The sequence below is a fragment of the Gopherus evgoodei genome, chromosome 5, assembly GCF_007399415.2.
Source record: "Gopherus evgoodei ecotype Sinaloan lineage chromosome 5, rGopEvg1_v1.p, whole genome shotgun sequence".
Classification (NCBI taxonomy): Eukaryota; Metazoa; Chordata; order Testudines; family Testudinidae; genus Gopherus; species Gopherus evgoodei.
Genome location: NC_044326.1, coordinates 110,906,486 through 110,928,165, shown reverse-complemented (window position 1 = coordinate 110,928,165; position 21,680 = coordinate 110,906,486).

Below are 21,680 nucleotides of genomic sequence, written 5' to 3'. Positions count from 1 at the left end.
ATTTGTCTGCAGAAAACATCTATATAACAGAGTTGTCACTCTGAAGCCTAGAATGCCTTTTGAATCAGTGTGAAACCATGAAGAAAGCTAGAAGCATGTCAGAGAGCTTTGTTCAGAATATCACCAGGTTGAATCATCACTGGGATTGATTCTGTGAATGTCCAATTATCAAATTCTCAGCCACTTTCAGCTTTTTTACCCACATGACTTTACCAGTTCCACCCTTTGACAACACAAGCTTTCAGCTTCCAGTTACTGAATAACTAACTGCCTGTTTAAGTGTCCTATACAGCCACATAATAAACAAGAGAAGAAAATTAGTGTTTTGGCAGCCCGTGCATTTGTGAACAGGTGATTGATATTTACCTGCTAATATGAATCACTGTAAACTACACTTTCAGTAAAGGTTTTTTTAACATGCCAGCATCAGTCTATCTGCTGAAAATGTGCTATTGATCAGGTTTTTATATAACTAAACCTCATAGCCTGTACACTTTTAGTGATGTATTCTTTGATGAACACAACTGACCCTCCATACATGAGACTAAGGAGAATGATCTAACCACTGGACTGTGGGATACTCTGTCAGTCTCTCAATCTCACCTGTTGAAGCTATTCCACTGTATATAAATAATTAAATATTTAATGGACCAGATGTGTACTGTATAATGCCATGACTAGGGTGCTCACCTGGGAGATTACTGTTCAAATCCCTTTTATCAAGGCAGGGGGTATCCCACATCCTGGCTGAGTTCCCCAACTGCTAAGTTAAAAAGGTCTCCCTCATAACTTTTCTCCTAGCTTTGTGTGAAGCTCAGTGTGCTCTGAGCATGCCTGCTGTTTGGGCCCTCCAGGCAAAATAGGTGTGACAATGCCTAGTTTTTCCTGATTTGATGACCCCAATGGGGCTTAGGCAGGAGATTGGTGCTCAGAGACATAGATTCAGGCATTATGTGCTTGCCCAGGGGCAGACATTTAAGCACCTTGGGGACTTTAACACCTCCAGAGGTCCTCAAAACTGCTGCTCAGCTGCCTCCCAAGTCCTGTGGATCTATGTCTGAGTGCCTTCCAGTAGTGCATTAAACAACATGACTAAAATGTCATGTGGTTTGTATTTTCTCTGGAGAGGGAATTATGTATGCAGTGGAGCGTGTTTGGGTTTTTTTGTGTCAGTAAGGTGTCTTATGTACTTGTTACTGTGCATTAATGTTAGAGAAGGTGGGTTGAAATACACCTGGCACCTAGAGCAGAAGGCAGTGAGGTTTTTGGTTTCACAGTCTCAGACCAGCCTCTGAGAAAGTTCTGTCTCCATCACAGATAAGTTTTACCCCCTTATGATTAAGAAAGTCATTGTGCCAGAGAAGCAAGTTGTTGACCAGGGTCTTTGTCCTAGAGTTTAAACAATCTGGTAGATATGTTGGACCCAGGCCATTGAGCACTTTGAAGGCAAGGACTGAGTGAGACCTTATATCATCCAGAACATACATTTTCTGGGAAGCTTTCTTAAAATGAAAGTCTTTACTCATGTTTAGAAACTCAGACATGTCTACAAAATTTACAAATAAAAATGTATTCATGGTGATGTCTATGTTTCTGGTTTTTAATGACCTGAATCATCAAGATGGAGGGGAAAGGGTTAAAGGTCAAGCGTTCAAGGGTCTAGTCTGGCAACAGACATCCTATGGAACCTTAGGTGAGTGATGTAACCACTCTGTTTCCTCTCCTGCAGAGTGCAATAATACGTACCTCGCACAAGTATTGATGTGCTTTGTAACACACTTTGAGATACTGTGATGGAAGGTGCTAAAGAAATGTAGTAATGCTCTAGGTTACCCCTGAAGCTGTTTGCTCCCTTTGCATTGTCTTCCCCTCTTCATGCCTGTCCTCTAGCAGCTAAACTGCTGGTGGAGACCCACATCGAGTAGAAATAAGACAATCTTGACTTTGACGTTTTCCTTTTAATATTCTCATGTGACGTCTTTAATTGACTTGTCATGTTAAAAACACTTGCTAGATTAATAATGAATTTCCAGATAAGACCCTATACACAAAGGCAGGTTTAAATTATTTCTAATGCTCTCACTATTAACTACCTCTCACAACATACTAGAGACATTTAATTTAATGATCCCATCATGTTTATTAAATGGTATTGTTTTATTGCATTGTTAAAGCAATTGATTTGTGGAGGTATTGATTTTAAAACAGAACCCAGTCCATGAGTGCCTTGCATAGCTCCCCTATACTGTATAACAAATGTTTATGTATAGCAAGTTTAACCCTTTTGTTGATGGTCATTTATCACAGTGCTGTGCTACACAATAACATAACCCAGCATTTCATGAATGTTCAAGGTACTATTTCTATAGTGCCATAGATTTGTATGATGGTCTACAGGCAAATACAAAATGATAAATTTCCTGCCCCTAAAACTTTATAATCTAAGAGCTTTATTTCCCAAGAGCTGAACAGCCATATCCCATTCAAGTCAATGGGAGCTGCAGTTGCTCAGCATAAAAGTCTGATGTTTTTGCAAATTTGTCAAGCACACTCGACTCCCATTGAGCTCTAAGAATTGAAGATGCCCAGTATCTCCATAAAATTGAACCCCATCAGACCAACTCCACAAAGGCACTTAAGCACTATGACACTCAGCATTGCACCAATCTTTTAGGTGCCTAGAAAATCACTGGAACAACATTGCTATCCACAAAGCCTAAGAGAGGCACCTAAGCTCCCCAAACAATGCCTGGGGAGAGAAAATCACCTAAGAATAGGAGTACTTGTGGCACCTTAGAGACTAACAAATTTGAGCATAAGCTTATGCTCAAATAAATTTGTTAGTCTCTAAGGTGCCACAAGTACTCCTATTCTTTTTGCGGATACAGACTAACACGGCTGCTACTCTGAAACCTGTCACCTATGAATGGATCCACATAAGCCAACACTAGGCAAGGAGCTGCCTAAGCTAGCCAATAGGAGATGCCAACAAGAGAAGTATGTGCTAACTACTGCCCCTCTTGCACAATTTGGACTTTTTGAAAGGAGATCCAGTACAAATGACCTTAAGAGACAACACTGAACCACACAGAATAACACTTCTACCAGATAAAGCTTGGAAGAAACTAGCTGCAAACTTATGTATATTCAGAGGACAATCATTACCAGGCTGTCATTGTCTATTTTTTCCAGGTATATAGCTATAATGTATTTGAAAAAACTACTGTGCCAGTGTTATAGAGAAACTGAAGTGCATTTTTGTCATCCTGGAATACCAGAACAACTGTGATGGACAACAGACCACAATTCACCACAGCAGAATAAGTAATTACAAACAAAATCTGATTCTGATCTTATTACCAGGAACCCACATTACCCAAAAATGAATGGAGAGGCTGAGAACTGTACAGACAGCCAAGAAAATCCTACAGCAGGAAGATCCATTCCTTTTTCTTCTGAGCTACAGATCAACAACAGTAACTGGGTATAGTCCAGCACAAGTACTGATGGGAGGACCCCTAAGATTCTTTTCCAAAGTGAAAGAGTATTTTTATCTCCAAAGTGTCCAGACTTGAAGAGAGTAGCCAAATCCTTTTAAAAAGGACATGAACACTTTTTTATAACAAATCTCATTTGGAACTCCTGGCTCTAGAACCAATTTATGTCAAATTGGATATGGCAGGGAAGAAAAAAAAAGGCTGGAAAACTCCAGCTGTTATAAAGAAAAATAACTCATTACTTTGATATGGAATTAAGACCAACAGTGGAGAGTTCACCAGAGACGACTGATACCAGTTTGTTCCTCAGAAAGAACAGTCAATAGAGCATACTCTACAAATGGCAGCTTCAGAACAAGACGACACAAAGATTCCAAACTGACCACAGATAATTGTTGCAACTAAAGGACAGCCAGATGACCAAGTAGTTATGTATATGTGGGTTGTGTAATCAGAAAAACAGTACACTTTAGTAACACTTAACAGGCTGATACATACTGAACTTTAAAGATAGCATGATTGTGTAAATTTTGTAAATGGTAGGCATGAGAACATAAGAATGGCCCTACTGGATCAGACCAAAGGTCCATCTAGCCCAGTATCCTGTCTTCCAACAGTGGCCAATGCCAGGTGCCCCAGAGGGAATGAACAGAACCGGTAATCCTCACGTGATCCTTTCCGTATTGCTCATTCCCAGCTGCCTTCTGCTCTAAGTGCAAGATGAACTTCAACCCACCTCTAACAGTAATGCACAGTAACAAGTACGTAAGACACCCTACTGAAACAAAAAATGACCAAACAAAAACAAACACACTCCACTACATACCCAGTTCTCTGAATCTCCCCTCCCAAAGCACCTGCATAAATGCCAGTTATAATCCCTTTCACTGAGGTAAGGTTCAGATTCTCTGTTCTAGCCGGATTATACACTAGACAAGAGATGGACAGGCAAAGGTAGCTTTAGGTTATCCTTGTGGATCCCTAGCCCTGCGGGTTTTTTAATGTACAGTTTTGTTTGTTTCTATCCTGCGCCTTTGTTTTTGAGGTTGCCTTGATTCCCAGTGCAATTTATAGCTAGAAGTCTGCTTTAAATAGCACCCAACTGCATATGGCTCCAAGTGGTCATTCTAGCAACTGGGAATCAATGAACATAGGGTCCCTCCAATCACTGGCCTTTTAAACTTGCCAAGGTCCCTATTTGAACCAGAGGCATCCAAAGAAAGCCAGTTACGCTGTCTTTATGGAACCTTTACACATCTAGAGTTGCACATAAAGCCACAGAAAGGGCTAGGAAGCTGGCTCCAAGTTTAGAGCTTTCACAGGAACTTGGTAACAAAGCTATACAGAAGTATTGCTACACAAACCAGTGAACTGCAGTCATCTTTGCAGTGAAATGGCATCTCTTTCAACAGTACCCAGCAACAATACCCTGTTCTGCTTCACTTGAATATACTACTGCATCCAGTTAACTGTAGGGGAAATTCATTGAGGAGAATGCTACAACCCTAACTGGATTGGCCAGAGTGCTGGTGTTTACAGTCCTATTACAAAGTGGATCACAGCATCTTTAATGACCAGAAGTTTTCAGAATCTTTTTTAAAGTCTCACCTGAAAAATACAGCTCCAGCAGCACAGAGGTGCCATAATGGGACATCAGTTCAGAACTGACTCACCAGCACTACTTCCTGTAACACTTTCCAAAGTGACCTTCCTTCCATCCAAACAATGACCCAGCCTGAAACTGCTTAGCTTGTGCCAAGGTTGGAATACCAAGCTGCTCTGGCTCCAGGAAAGGAGTGAATAAGGGAATCCAACTTTCAAATGGTTGAATTTTTTTCATGAGAGTAGCACAAAATATTAATGAGCCAGTTTCCAGAAAGGTAGAAACCCAATTCACAAATGCACCTATGATTGCATGTGTAATCATCATCACAATTCCACAATATAGCAAAATTAGCAATATAGTATGGTGCCTAAGAAGCAGCCTCTGCACACTTACCTAATTTGTACATGCAATGGGGCCTCCAATGTTTGACACTCAGTACAATATATAATTTAGCATTCTAGAGGCATAAAGTTGGCAGGAGTTTTGAATAAGTGATTTCAGCAAGTACTGACAACCTCAATCTGATGGCAGATAGTTCTACTAAGCACTGAAAAATATATGTGCTAGATATTGTGGCAAGGCACCTTCTCAGTCTCCCCAGCCTCTGCTGCTTTTACCCAAGCCTGTCTCACCAGGGCTAATGCAGTCCCCCTTGGGACACAGGGGAAGTCTGCTCCCCGTATCTCCACCAGTCCTGTTTAGCATATTCTAACTCCCTTGTGGGAGAGAGTACTGCCTCCCCTCCTGGTGAGTCTCACTGTTTTGCTACTCTGGGAGCAGAACAGAACTCAACTCAACTCAACTCCCCTTCTTCCCAGGGAAGCGTTTAAAAAGGTCTCAGGCAGCCCCAAGTTGGAATCAGCTGATCCTAATTAACCTCAGATAGCTCCCCCTCTAATTTGCTACCTTGGTAACCCTTTCACAGCTGAACCTGATTGACCTGGGGTTGCCTCTCAGTTGACAAGGAAGAGGGCCTTTTAACCCTCTGGAACTGATTCCTACCCCTCCCTTGCAGCTGTCTGTCCTGAGTTTATCACAATATTAACTTCCCTATGAAGCTTACCTTGGTTTCCTTTCCTTTCTTCCTCTTAACCTCTCAGATCTATGCATGAAAACTGATAGAGGGGCTGGCATTCTTTCTGGAAGATTCATCTTGAAATGCCATCCATCTTTCTAGCAGAAATGAATTGCGGATGAAACAGAGTGACAGGGATGTTTAGCTCCAGCATGTGCAACAAGGTCACACTTTTTTTTTTTAAAATAACCCATAGCTCACTTCCTTTGTGCCTTGAATTCTTCAGCATATGGTAAGTCTAGGCTAGGTAAATTGCATGAAAGCCATCTGCATGCCTAAAGCAGTCAGGTGCGCTCTCCATTACTCAGTAGAAGAATTATTACTGGAGTGGAGAAGGAATACCCTATCAGTTTCCTTCAGAGAGTTTTCAGCTGTCAAGATCTGTTACTCTGAAAAGGAGAAAAATAAAAGTACAAAAACATGTTTCAGGAAATATGATCAAGGGCAGAGCAATGAAATGAAAGTGGATTTTTCAATAACAAGGACTTAAAAAAAAACAAAACAACCCTGCTATTTTTCTCTTTGTCCTTTTGGCGCATCAGTCTTCTGCTCAGACCTTTTTTTTATAAGGTTAAGGAGGAACAAACTACTGCCAATGTTTAGCAAATGGGTAAAGTCACCAGGAGCTCAATCCTGCAAGCTGCAGAGCTCTCTAGATCCCATCCAGTGACATTCTTTACTCTATGCTGTTGGCAAGTGTTTACGTGATCTGCAGGAGTGTGACTTCTAATGTGCACTAACATGTTGTGTATTAATTGGTCTGTGAAGGTCCCTGCTGGTGCTCATTAAGGGTTCCCTAGTGTGCTTTAACATACTACTGTTTCAAACCACGCTGTTAAAGCTCACCAGCTGGGTCTACATGCACTTAGAAATTCCTCCCATACAGCACATTACCCTACCATGTAGACAAGCCCTTAACTTTAAGCACCTGAGTAGTCATGGTGTTCCTGACCCTTAGAAGGGAGTTAGATCTCTAACTCCCTATGTACCTTTTTGAGGTTCTGGGCCATTGACTTAAGTTATTAACTTAAAGTGTGTGTGTGTGTTGTTTTGGGGGTTTTTTTCTTCTAGAACAAGGCCAGGATGCCCAATAGCACTAGCGTATGCTTCTCTTGCTCACTGACAGACTATAAACATGCAGAATGGTGCTTAAAAAAAAAACTCAGCTGCAGAGCCTGCCTTAGAAGCATCTGAAACAAGTTTCTGTGGAAGTAAAACTCATGTGCAAGTAGTGATATTTTATGATCTTAACTTCACTGTCAGGTATTCTAAAACTCACTGCTTGCTTCTGTACTTTTAAGTGACATTTTAAAAATATTTTTACCCAGCTGAAGGGGTATGATTCTATTGTGGTGTTTTGAGAATATGTAATTGTGTTATTGAAAACTATGGGTTCGGTGATGATTCACTGCCCAAGGCAGAGCACTAAAGATGCTGGAAATAAAACATAGTCCAAAGGAGGTGCAATTTTAGGAGAAGAAACAGAAGGTATGAGTGGGGAACGTTGTTTTAACTTGAGATTCACCCCATCCAATACCCTGCAACTGTGCTCCTGTGGGTAATGCAGTAGACAGGTCTGTAATACTTATCTGTCTTCTCCTTCGGGGGACTCTAGTGCTCGATAGTTACTCAGCCTACTGGTGCCCCACCCCCTCCATTCTACAGCCTCAGATGAGTAACAAAAGTTCACAGAGCCCAGTCTCAGTAGCCTTCAAGGGCTGGGTGTTTGTATCTTAATGATGAGCAGACTGGTTTCAAGGTGAACCCTTTTATAAACAAGAAATATGTACAGAAATGTGGTGACAAACTTCTCACTACTCTATGTGGCTGCAGCTGGCCCCGACTCTGTCCTGAGTGTCTTGGTTTCTGCCCTAGAAAACCAAAGCCTGCATCTAAAGTGTTCAGGAATTGTGTTCTCTATACTTTCTGGAGGACTTACACAGTAGCAGAGGTGGGTGGCACAAAACACACACTTCAGGATGACAGTGAAACAAAAGTATCCAAAACATTGTGCATGGGCATAATACATCAAACAATCTGCAGTTATAAAAACCCTGAATATTGTGAATGATTAAATGAAATCTAGGATATTCCAGGTGGTGTGAAATGCAGTCTGGGCCACCCAGATATCTTATGAAAGATTAAGACTGTCAGGACTGCCCGGGGAGAGGGAGGGCAAGTGGGGGAATTTGCCCTGGGCCCTCCAAGGGCCCCCATAAGAATATAGTATTATATAGCATTGCAACTTTTTCTTATGGAAGGGGCCCCCAGAAATTGCTTTACCCCAGGCCCCCTGAATCCTCTGGGTGGCCCTTAAAACTGTCCCATTAATAATGAAACATACAAACATTCCCAGTAAAGGACATGCACTGTGAGAAGCAATGAGCAGCATTGCAGGCATCTAGAGAGTAAGGGAATAGATGAGGAACCACCATGGTGGAAGAGCAAACAACATAAAATAATAGAAAGAAGAGAAATAAAGGGGGGACACTCACAGAAAGAAAAGACTGAAAATAGAAATGACAGAAAAGGACACGAGAGAAAATAATGGATAGAAAAGCAGACAATGTGGTAACCATCTGAGCATAAGTGAGAGGATACAGGAGGAGATGAGGGAAGTGTCAATCTATCACATAGGGAACTTGAACCAGAAAAGGGTTAGGAACCAGTGCCTTAAGCAATCATGGTACTTGCATATATAATCCTTCATAATCCTGATCTGTATTTATAGCAAAGTTGCTTGCTTGTTTGTTTGTTTTGTCTTAATTCATTCTTCAGCCTCAGTAGTTTGTTTGTTTTCCCCAGAGCAAGACTGGGATCCTAGCACTCATAAAAGCGAGAAACTAACATTATAAGTCATGTTTATTGTGGTAGTGCCTAACGGCTAGCCAAGAACGTTCCCCCCTTTATGCTAGGCATTGTACAGAGTGCTTATAATCAAAATAGATGAGACAGTATATGCAAGTAGTGTGAACAGTGTTACAGCAGCGAAGTTCTTTGAGGGGGAGTTAGTTGGAGAATTAAGATAAATGGATAGAAGAGGGGACATAAGGAGAAGATGGGGCAGGGGAGAAGAGGGCAAGAGGGGCAGATGCATAGTGAAGCAGAGATAAAGGGACTGAAGGAGGTAGAGTGTTGGATTAAAGAGAAATCAGCACAGGGCAGAAAAAGTCCAGTCCAAACTGTACGAAGTTGTCAATGGCCAGAGATGGCTGCTTCTGCTCCTACCAATTCCCTGGCTGGCTCCTCTTTGCAGTTCCCCCATCCACCTCTCAAGATCACGTGATGGGGGAAACAGGAGGCACAGCTATATCAGTCCTATTGCGCCATGGAGTGTGGGAGTCTCCTCTGCACTGTTCTGAGTCCAAGGGGTTGCAAAGGGAAAGGTGACCCCAGCTGGGCCGCATTTAACCTGCTTTTTCCCCTACCCCATTGCAGCAGTCCCTACTTCACATGCCCAAGGCACTGCAGTTAAGCACTGTATGATGGAATGCTAAAACTATATTACAATAGTCAGGCACTAGGTAGCACCATGTGTAACATACTATATGTGAGCTGGCAACAGTGTAACCTGACAGTGCATCTAAGATCTTAAAAGAGAACACATCCTTTGTATCTCTCTCCAAAATGGAAGCTCTGTAACTAGCTCAAATCTATAACAGAAACCTGACCTGCTAGTAGCAGCCTTGCAACCTACCGTGTATGGGGAGTATATGACATATTGTGTAAACATCCTCACACAGCTGTGCTATGCCACTATAGGAGCAGTTCTGTACCTAGGGGTCTCCTGAGAAGCAATGGACAAACAGATCCTATTATGGATAGAGAGGGGCCTAAACCAGACCCCTGACTCCAAACCTACTTATGCCTTGGGCTGCAGGAGAGGTGTGATCAAAATAAAGATCCGATTCCAAACCCAGCTCTAAAGGTTTGCAGTACAGGCCTATGTCTAATTGTGGGGGAGGTTTGCGACAAACAAATGTAGATTAGGATGAAACCACCAAATACATCTTAATTTTTTAACCTGAAGTACATCAGGATATGAGCGCAGAGACTTCTTTTCCCCCTAGAGATAAAAGGCCCACTTGACCACCAAGCTCCAGCTATTGTTATGGAATGGAGGGAATCTCTTCCTTTCTTCAAAATACGCTTTTCAAAAAGGACAGCATTGTACCTCTTGTCATTTTGAGCTGCTTCTCTGATGTGACGGGGTGTGGGACTCAACCTTTGGCCAGGTAAACCTGGGCTCTTTCATTTTGGATTAAGGGATTAGGTGCAGTGGGGTTTACAGCCTTTATTCATTCTTAATGCACCATCACTTACTACATTAAAGTTACATTACAGAAAACATGTTTAATTCCCACCTCCACTCAGGGAAGTGTTGAAATTTAGCAGATACATTCAGCCTGAAAGTCAGTGTGATTGAAATAAGAAGAGACTCAGCTATCATCTTAGTCTCCTAGAAAGATTTAATACCAAACAGCAAGGTAGAAGCAACCATAGAAAACACTCTCTTCCCAGTCTGTGAAGACATGGAAAAAAGTGTGAGGGAATTACACAAAAGGAAGAAAATGAAAAGTGATTCTATATTGCTAGAAGAATGAAAACAAGACATTATAAATACTAAAGGACTTTACTGGGTTAAGTGATTTGAACACATCAGTATTTAAATAGCATAAATCTTGACACATTAGACAAATCAAAATGATCCTGAACTTTGGAATCCAGTTCAGAATTTGGATTTAGAACTAATCCACAATTTCCTATAATAGACTGAACTAAAAGCCTAGGTTCAATTACCTCCTGAACTTTGGAGTTTGAAGAGGTAGATCTGGATTCAAATTTTGCAACACTGGCCCATCTCCTCTAACAATAATAAATAATAATAATAATAATAATAATATAATAATTAATAGCAAACCACTGCTTCACAGTGAGGACAAATTTGGTCTGTCCTACTGTCAGAATGAAGTAATAAAATGAGACATTTCTTTAGATTATGCTGAGCTGACAATTTTTAAGTAGCAGAAGTATTAAACAACTCCATATTAGCCATTCAGCATTCTCTGAGTTACAATAGATTCAATGCGGTTACTTTTAATTTACACTTATGTAAACAGAGAAGAATTTGTCTCCTATCTTTGGGGAGGAGTGGAATACTTTTTTTTTTTTAATTGTCAAGAGTTCTCTTTTTATAAAAAACAAAATATTCATATAAATAGGCTGTACTGACCTTTTAAATGTGGCAAAAGAAGCCTATAGATTGAGCACAATCCCATTCTAGGATTTTCCAACCTTTCAGTGATGAGAAAGGGAACATGTGGTCAAGGAGAAGAAATAGTTTTGGGAGCAGAGTTGGAAGTTTGGGAATTAAGCCAGGAAGATTGCCAGTGTTCAATTCCCAGAACTGTAATCCCTAGGTGATAGGACAGGAACTCCCCTCAACCCTGAAGAACTGATGTGGTTTGTAGTTTAAAAGACAACCAGGAACTGTTGGCATGTATGCTGGCAGAAGGGAGTATACAAACCCTGCTGTCTCCCAACCGGGAAGAGATTGAGATCTAGAAAGAAGGGACAGAACCCATTCTTGGCTCATTTTAGTGTCCTTACTTTCATATGTGGTTCTTTTTTTTTTCTTTTTGGAAAAGACTGTGAAAGAGACTCTTCTGGGGAAAGGCCATATTACCCAAGAAAAACTGGGGAAGGGAAAATCCCTGACTTTTAAAGCCTATAAAACAAGCCCCTCTGGAGAAGGGCCATGCCAGGTAAGAGCCTGGAAGGGGAAAAGCCCTGACAGGGAAGGTTTATGTTTCTGTGTGGTTTGAACTGACTGCATGGCCTTTTGTGACTGCTGCACCAAGTTGTAAATTGAATGGTCTCCATGAGTGGTGGCCTGCTTGTTTTGTCCTGCCAGAGAGCAAATCAATAATTCTTCCTTACTGTGCATGCTGTAAGAAAGAAAATGTGTAGGAAAGGATGTTTATACTGAAATACCTGCTTGGAGAATGTCGGCAAAGGGAGCAAGCCACTGCATAATGAGTCGCCTGCTTTTCTATACTAATAGGAAGTAAATGGAAAAGAGTTTTTTGCTTGCAAGTAGTAATATCAGTTGGGATATTAGATGTGAAAATGGCACTCTCATTTCCATCTGTCTAGATCTGAGACAGATATGGCATCCATACTTCGAGAGAGAGGAAAAAATCAAGTGGGTGGATTGGTTAAATACAGAATCTAGCACTGGGAGCTTTGTGGCATTCAGTAATCACTCTGGGCCCCAAGTGCTTGAAAGAGATCCTAAACTCTTTATACAGTACTGCAGTTCCCAACTATCTTAACACAACAGAAGGTGAGCTGCTGCAGCTTTCCTCCCCCAGACTTCCTGTCTAGAGAGCTAAACCATTTAAAGGTACAGTTCTCAACACCACAAGCTGTGGAGCTGCTCACAGAAGTTAAAGTAATACAGCAAAATCAGTTGTTTACATTACTCTTCTAATTCCCAAAGCATTGGCTAGCAACTGTTTCCCATTTCTCTGAACTTTGCATTTATTGTTTCAGGTTTCTGTTCTGTTTTCACTTCTCTATATTTGATGCATATATTGCAAATTACACATAATAGTATCAAGGCGTTGAAATCTTCAGTTAAGGCCACTGCCACTAGGCAACTCCCTATTGTGTGCAGCCATACTAAAATATCCCAAGTTTCCCAAGAACATTTTGTTTGTCTTGTAGTTAAAGATCAGCTCTACTCTGGGCAGACTGTTTTTGCTGGCTCCTTGAGTGGTTGCTTTGACAAGTTTTATTGTAGCATAAAAGCACAGAAGGTAATGCTTATAAAAAATCCTGTTTAGAGAATAAATCACTACTTCATAAATTTAAGAATAGCAGCAGTGACACAAAACCAAATCATTATCTGTACAGAGCCAAACCTGAAGGGAAACCTAGATTGTTGTCCAGACACTAGCAAGCATTGCAATTGTATTTCTAGAGATAATATTAACTCAAAATATTTCTAAGGTCAAGGGACCCAACTATATTGAGATCAATAACAGTTTGTTCAGGATATAGGTTACAGAAAGATCAGGGCATCCAATGCCTTAAGAGCAGCTGCTTTTAATGTTACTACCTTTGATTCATTCAATGCCTGCTTTAAAGTGTAAGTGATTGAACATATTCGATGGTATCACAGATAAAGCACTTGGTATTAGTTCTTAGCAGTTAGAACTCTCAGAGCTTATTTCTTTTTGTATTAAATAAGAATTTGGCCTTAGTAAGGACTGCTGTGGGCATGGGTCACTTGCCAGGATTATCTGGATAGATTTCATGTAATGATTTCCCTGCCATTGTGGGGGCTTTGAGTACTGGAACACTTCAGTCCTCCTGTTCCCTGCCTGTGACACATAATTGTATTCTCCTCTAGACTGTAATACTTTGGTATTTTGGTTGCTGGGATTAGTGTGCAGGTGCTGGATGATGTTGGTATTTGTGATATACAGGAGGTCAGACTAGATGATTGAGTGGTCCCTTCTGGCCTTCAACTCTGAGTCTGTTCCCAAGTTTATTGTCTACCCTTTCTCCCTCTACAAGATACCAGTGGTCTGGGGCTACTGCCATATATCACTGATGTCACATATGGCATGAATGCTTAACAGCTGAGAATCTTCCCCCATTCATGCACCAAGGAATTATTACTTTGGTACATTTTTATTCTAAATAGAGGCCAAAATAATTAGAATGATAAACAAGCATTCACATAATAATCTATCAGCCACAGTGCTTCATAACTTGCAGCAGAAAAGTATCCCTTACTTGATGCCAGGGAAACTAGCAAGCTCAATACAACATCTGTTTTTGACAGCAAGGGCTGGAATGCTATTGGAAAGTAAATCAGACTTATGGCATAAATTAATCTGTTAGGCTTTTCTTCTATGAAAAGTTAAATATCCACCTAAATTTCATTGATCAGCAAAATACTGCTTTTGATTGGCCCACCTGCCCGGACCAACATCTGAGAGTCAAAGGGGAAATTTTTTTCTTTTTTTAAAAGCTGATTACATGGCAAATCGGAAAAAAAAAAGCACATTTGCAGACTACCACAAGGGGATAATGGGATCTGTGGGTGCTTCTGCCTAAAATCAGGAAACATGACGGGTTTCCTTCAAGGAGATGCATCTACAGCAAATAGCAGTAATGCCTGAATTTGTTTACTATGACTAAGTCTATGTTTATGTCACAGGAGGGAAGCAGTGACTTCCAGTTACCTCAGTGATATTTCCTGCTTCAGCCCCTGGGTCTGCAGGACTGGAGCTGGCAGCCAGTGGGGGCCTGGTAGGATTCCAGTGACAGGTGACAGCCTCTTCAGGGCCCCTCCTCAGGGTTCCAGCCACTGGGGACTGCCTTGCGGGGAAGAGGGGAGAACCCTGCAGCTCCCAGCCACCATGGTGGCAGGGGAAACCATGGAACCACAGCTGCAAAAGTCAGATAGGTCACGGCTTCTGTGAATCTTTGTTTATTGCCCATGACCTGTCCATGGCTTTTACTAAAAATAACGATGACAAAATCTTACGCAAATATTATAGTTAAGCCTATCTGTACAGTTGTGTATCTTGGCCAGCTCATGGAATTTGAGACTATTTTGACTGGTGCAAAAATAAATCTTCCTACCAAGTGACACACGAGCACAGTGTAACGAATTTGCACTGCAGAAGAGAGATACTATTACCATATAAATCACTCACAGGGAAAGCCGGGCCAAGAACCCTTCACTTTCAGCTCCAAAAGCATAAACCTCTAATAAGTATGATAAAGGAGAGCTCTTAGCTGGTGGAGGAGTAGATCTCTCATTCTTCTGTGGCATAGTGGCTAGAAAGCAACATTTCTCATTCACAAAAGCCAGTTCATTAGAACTAGTTTTTCATATTGTCCCATAGGTATTGAAAGCCACAATATCACCAGAGCAGCACAAATAGCTACCATTTTGGATACATATTGCCTAAGGCACAAGTCCCTGCAGCCCCTTCAAAGCTGTGTTTTTTCACTTTTTTTCCTGTGGCATATTTGAATGCTATATGTGCCCAAATACACTGTAAGCTTAAAAGTTCAGCTAAGCAAGTAACTCATAAGAAATCATTTCTTTATAATTTCACCTCTTGATGTTGATGAGATGTCCACAAGATAATGGTTTCTTCAGAACAATGCATTGTGTTGCGATTTGCAATTCAATGTCATAGCTTTGTTTAGTTGTGATTGCTGAAATAAGTTTCACATGTTTCTGTTCCCATATTGGATTAATGTAGCTCATCAGATTTCTGATGTGAAAGCTTGCAGAAAACTATTTTAAAATTCAAATGTGCAAGATTAAAGTTCACTTCCACGAGTAGTCATGTTTGCAAAAGTTAACAAATATGTCCACAGAAAAGAGAGATTAAGTCTGAAATAAACTCCTTCAAAATTCAAATGAATATTCATGGAAAATCTTTGCATTTTTTGCCCATTTTTTTAACTACATTTGGGCACTTACAGCCAATAAGAAGTGAATCCAAGGGAGTGATCAGATTGGCATCTCCAGTGAAACCCGTATTTCATCATCAATTTGTTGATTTTGGGGTAGGATCCGCAAAGGGGCTTAACTAGTGCAATGCAGAGCATTATGGCCTCTAATTTTAGGCACCTAGAAAACCACAGGAACAACACTACAACCCCCAAAGTTGAGTTAGGTGTCTAGGCTCCCTGTACAATGAATGGGGAGAGAGATGCCTAAGAATACAATTGAGTCACAAAAGCCAACACACCTGTGAGATGCCAACCAGAGGGATACTATGCTAAGCTCTGTCCCTTTCTCAGAGATAGGATCCTAAGTTCAAGCTGTGAGGAGGCACCTAGCACTGCTTAGCAATTCAAAAATAGAAACAAGCTGCCTGGAGTCAGGTAGCTTTAGGGAATGAGTTAGACACCTGCCTTGCTCCATATGAAATGGCCTGTGGTGATAATTCCTTATAACTTTTAACCTACTGGTTAGAGCACTCACTTGAGATGTGGGAGACCCCAGTTCAATTCCCTTCTCTCTGCCTGAGGGGAAGAAAGGATTTGCACTAGTAGATCTGAAAATCTGTGGAGCTGAAAGCTTCTGGGAAGGAAGGAGAAACTGGGCCATGTTCCCTCTCATCCCCTGCCACCACTTGTTATCCCCAATTGTTTAAGCACAAGCAACATAAAGGTGGCCTTTGCATGATGGTTATTACTGGGCAGGAAATGTTCCTCAGATCTTCCTTCAGTACATTTCACTGTCTCACCAGTATAAATGTTATCAATACATTTACCATTACAAAGTTAAAAGAACAGAGCAGCACATTCCTGCTAATGGATGGTGTGGGGGGCGGGGGGCTGGGATAGACCACTCTGATGATGCCACACTCAGGGCAGGCTGTAAGAAATAGAACAGACCATCCCCAAAAACTGGTGGTTTGTTTTATAATTAGATTCACCAAGCCAGTAACAAAAGGTCTTCTGTAGTATCACGCTGGTTAACCAGAAGCCAAAACACAGTCCCCTTTAGGCAGTCCAGCCATTGGCTCCCAGCTAGACAACCAAGTTTAAAATAGTGAGAGGTCATTGAAAACCCATTTCACCTTATGTGAGTTTCTTTCTAATCCCAGTGGATCAGACACACATCCCCAGGTCAATGTAAATCTCAGATCTTACCCAAATATCACAGTCAGCCAATCTTTAGTAAACAAGCTAAAGGTTTAATAATAAAAGAAAAAAGTTATGGTTAATAGATCATATACATACAAATGATTGCAAAGTCCTTATATCAGGTTTGTAGCAGTGGTGGAACAGACTGCTGGCTTGTAAAGTCTCTCTGGTAACTTCTAGAAGATTGAAAGGTTCTCAGTCCATAGATCAAGTCATAAATCCACAGTCCAGAGAATTAAAGAAGGAAAAAGGCAAAATGGAGCTATCTCAGGGGGTTTTATATCCTCTGCTATGTTACTATCCCAAACAAAGCCCCTGTTTGTGGAAAGTTACTGGCCCAAGATGGAGTCCAGTGTCACATGAGCATATCACATGTCCTTACTTTTTGCTGAATCATAAGGGGTGGCCATTGGCTTCTTGCAGTCTAAGGCATCCTCAGAAAGACCTGCTTGGTGGGATGACTTCCTTCAATGGCCCATTGCGAAAGCTGTGTCTGATGGGTCATCAACACATAACTGTATAGCCCTGATGTAAATCCATCCGGTGGGTGTTGCCCAGAAATACAACACAGGTTTAAGACACAAGTACATAGCCAATATTCATAACTTCAAATACAAAGATGATGCACGGATTTAACCAGGAGAATCATATTTGATAGATTGTAACTTTTCCATTGATACTTCACATGATACAGTTTGTACAAGATTGATGGTAATTGTATAACAGTGGTAAGATCAAGTATATAAATAGTCACCTTTAATCGTACAACATCACAAATGGTGCAGAAAATACATCTCCCTCATTGTGTACATTGAACACTGCGGAGTGATACCGTGTCTCCTGTGACACAGTCCTTCCTGGTGGTTTTCTGGGAGTGGTGTGGTTCTGCACTGCCTACACAAGGCTTTGGGCAAAGGGTACAATCTAGCAGCTAGTCTATTGATTTTCCCCATCAGAGTAAAACTGAATTATTTAATTACAACAACCCACTACGATGAGCTTTCTGTCCTTAACAATCCCTCTACCTCTTACCAAACTATAAACGAGTTGGCTAATATTTACCCAAGGTGTACAGTCAGTCTGCTTAATTGACAAGAGAATCTTATCTACTCTTTCCAGGAATGTAATTGTATAATTGTCTGTTAATGAGGCTGAAGAATTTTATAATATCAACCATTCATGATACATCCAGTCAGCTAGCAAGTATATTGCACACAGGAGTATGGCAATGTTAGAATATTTTTTTATACACTGGTAGGTAGATAAAGTGTCAGAGCTTGACATACATTTATTTAGTTTTATCTTTTCTTTTCAGAATGGCCTAGCTGAAAGGACCATGACTACTCTTAAGCGCTGCACAGTTTTAAAATCTGGAATTGGATTTGTCCTTCCAGCCTGAGGATTACTGCTGAAAAGGAAACTCCTTTTCCTACTAGCAAGTGGATGGAGCTCCCATGTTATTCAAACACACAGTTAGCCAACATGCATATTCAGGTGCCTTTTTGTGAATAGCAAGGTACATACACTCAACTCCTCTGCAAGTTTAGCAGCTAAATTGAGGCTGGCTGAAAAACTGGTCTTGAGACAGCACATAAAAGATAGAATTAGTCTGCTATAGATTCTGTAACAAAACAAACATTCTGTGGTGTAACTATTGTCTTGTTACCATTGTTGCTAGAAACTTATCTAGTGCACATAGGTGCTGGAATGAAGGATGCTGTGGTGTGGCCGTTCCCCCTGGCTTAAGGTGGTTTCCATTATATACAGGGTTTACAGTTTGGTTCAACAGCTCTCAGCACCCCCACTATACAAATTGTTCCAGAACCCCTGCCAGTACATTAAAGGAAAGCTACTCTGCCAGTAGTTTTAAGACAACAAATACCTTGAGGTGGGCTAATCGGGTCTGTGTTGTTTCCATTAACCACCTGTTTTAGGTTTCTATGTTCCACCCACTTCTTGTTTAACTTACTTCGTGGTTATAAACACAGAAGAAGTTATAGGCCATCTTAACAAAGAAGGTGAACTAGGTCTATTGATGGCAATCTTTGATCAACAGAAATGGTATGAAACTTAAAAACTATTATTAGATATTAGGTACCACCTGCTAGCAGGTAAGAAGGCAATAAGAATAACTTGCCATTAAGAAGTATTAGTCTGATGTGTTACTGTGTTCTCCTGCACAGAAGGAGAGAGATTCATATACAGGACATTGCCCCCATACTTAAAGTTAATGGGAACAAGCCAGGCTATTTCTGAATTTATCTTAAATGGACCTACCAAAAGTGTAATTAAAGAGATGGAGAGTCCTGCTGTTTGTTTTAATTAGGATTGATTGTTGAACAGATAAATAAGGGAGGATGGAGCTGTTAATTGGCCATTAAGTTGAGATACAGAAAATAGGTTGTCTGTGAATGGGGTGAAAAGAAGCAGGTGGAGAGTAAATAGTTGCGAGGCTGAAAGATTGGCTGAGCTGCTCGAGCTGAGAGTTCAGTGAGCTGTTTTATAGTCTGTCTGTGCCTCTGAGCTGAAAAGCAGGTAGATTACTATCAGAAAGCTAATGCTTTCATTTCATTTTTCCGTGGCACATACCCATTACTTTATTAAACTTAGATTTGAATGTTTGACTAGTATAGCAAATGTATAAAGAGATTATTTTTGTCAGTACTAAATTGCATTATTTAGTGAGGCGTGGTTATCTTGGCCCACTCTACAATAACCATTTTGACACTACTAATTTATAGGCTCTAGCATTTCAGATCCAATAACACCTGACATTGTAAAGAAGAAAACAATTCAAAACTGCTAAAGACATTCAATAGCAAATATTGTGTTGCTAATCCCAGCAGGGCATCATGTGATAGCTTTTTTTTTTTTAAACTTCAATATCTGACCTTCAACTGCAACATATTCATGATTTCAGACTAGTAACAGGGCTAGAAGGTTGCGTTTCTTTTCTTTTCTTTGTTTTACTATTAGAACCACAACTCTATTTTAATAAAATAAGTTTGGGGACCAAACAAGAGTCCCGGGTGAACTAAATTTCACAGCACACAAAGCAGCTTACATGATTGCAGACAATTTGGCTGGCAGATTCTTTTTCAGTAAACACCTAGAAGTGAGGTAGCAGAGTTGGATTTAAAAAATATACTCATCCCCCATGCATCCGACGAAGTGACTATTCACCCACGAAAGCTCATGCTCCGATACACAGTCTATAAGGTGCCACAGGACTCTTTGCTGCTTTTACAGATCCAGACTAACACAGCTACCCCTCTGATGCTCATTCCCCCAAGATTACTCTTCATTAGTTTAAGGGAAAAGAAAACATTTGCCCCAATCCTGCATTTTATTAGGGTTTTGTGAAAAGATAACCCTATGGTGAACTTTACCCAAAAACTGCTGCTTTCTGCTTGGCAGAGTTTGTGGTGGTGTTTTTAAAGGACATTCCTTTCTACTCGGTGATTCCTCTGCTAAGCATACCCTCAATATCCTGCTAAGGAAATATTAACAAAACCTAGGTTCAAACCAAATCAAAATCATGGGAGCCCTTCACAAAAATTGTTTCTGTACCGGCCTATGAGAGGATGATCATAGATCTTGAATATTCAGGGTTTATGCAGGTGGGGTGAATGTCTCCCTAACGATTAGATACTGACAAATTGTGTTAAATATTTTTAGGCTCTGTTCCACCTTGCATTAAAATCAATGGAGCAAATAAGATAGAGGGCGGTTGGTTTTCCTTAAGTATTTAGTTTTGTATTTTTTCCTAGTAATTCAATGGAGAGGATATTCAATTTCTGTAGTAATACTTTGTGATTAACAATTATCAGAGTGGACTGTATATTAATCACATCTTGTTTAGGAGGATTGTTAGGTCTTTATGTCTGAGACTTGAGTTCAAAAAGAGCAAGGAATAAATTGTTTGTTTAGTTCTAATGTAATAATCTTATAATACTTAGCTCTTCTGTCTCCACAATCTCTTACCAGCATTAATTAATCCTCAAAGATAGTGAGACAATAATAATAATTTGCATTTATGTCAGACGTTGTACCCAAGGAACTCAAGCTGCTTTTAAAAACTACCTATAAATATCCCCATTTTACAAACGGTGAAACTGAGGATGTTCAAGGCCAACATTTTAAAACCGGGGGCCCCAATCCACAAAAAGGCTCAGCTGCCTAACTCTCCACTTTAGGTGCCTCTGAGATCCTTGAAACCCCTACTGGGCTGTCACCTAACTCTGTAAGCACCTAAAATCCCTTGGCATCTAAGGGCATGGCTACACTTGCAAATATAGAGCGATGTGAGTTAACCAGCTCTCAGAGAGCACAGTAGGGAAAGCGCTGTAGTATGTTCACACTGTCGGATTCAAGTGCACTGGCCTGGCCAAATTAGCAGCTCTTGCAACACCACAAAGAGCAGTGCATTGTGGTAGCTATCCCAGCATGCAAGTGGCTGCAACGTGCTTCTCAAATGGGGGTGGAGAGTGGGTTGGAGTTGACAGGGAGTGTGTTGTGTGTGTATGTGGGGGGAGAGAGAGTGGGTTTTGGGGGCTTGAGAGCATGTCAGCATGCTGTCTTGTAAATTCAGACAGCAGCAGACCCCTCTTCCCCCCGCCTCTCTCTCTCACACACACTCACAGCAAGCAGATTCCACACTAATGGCTTGCTTTGTCCTGGAGCAGATAAGCATGCTCCTGTCAGAAATGGAGCTTTGAAAGGGCATATCCACGTTCCTACAGCCGAGTTCAAAACAATAACAAGAGAGGCCACTTGACTTAAGGGGATTATGGGATATTTCCAGAGGCCG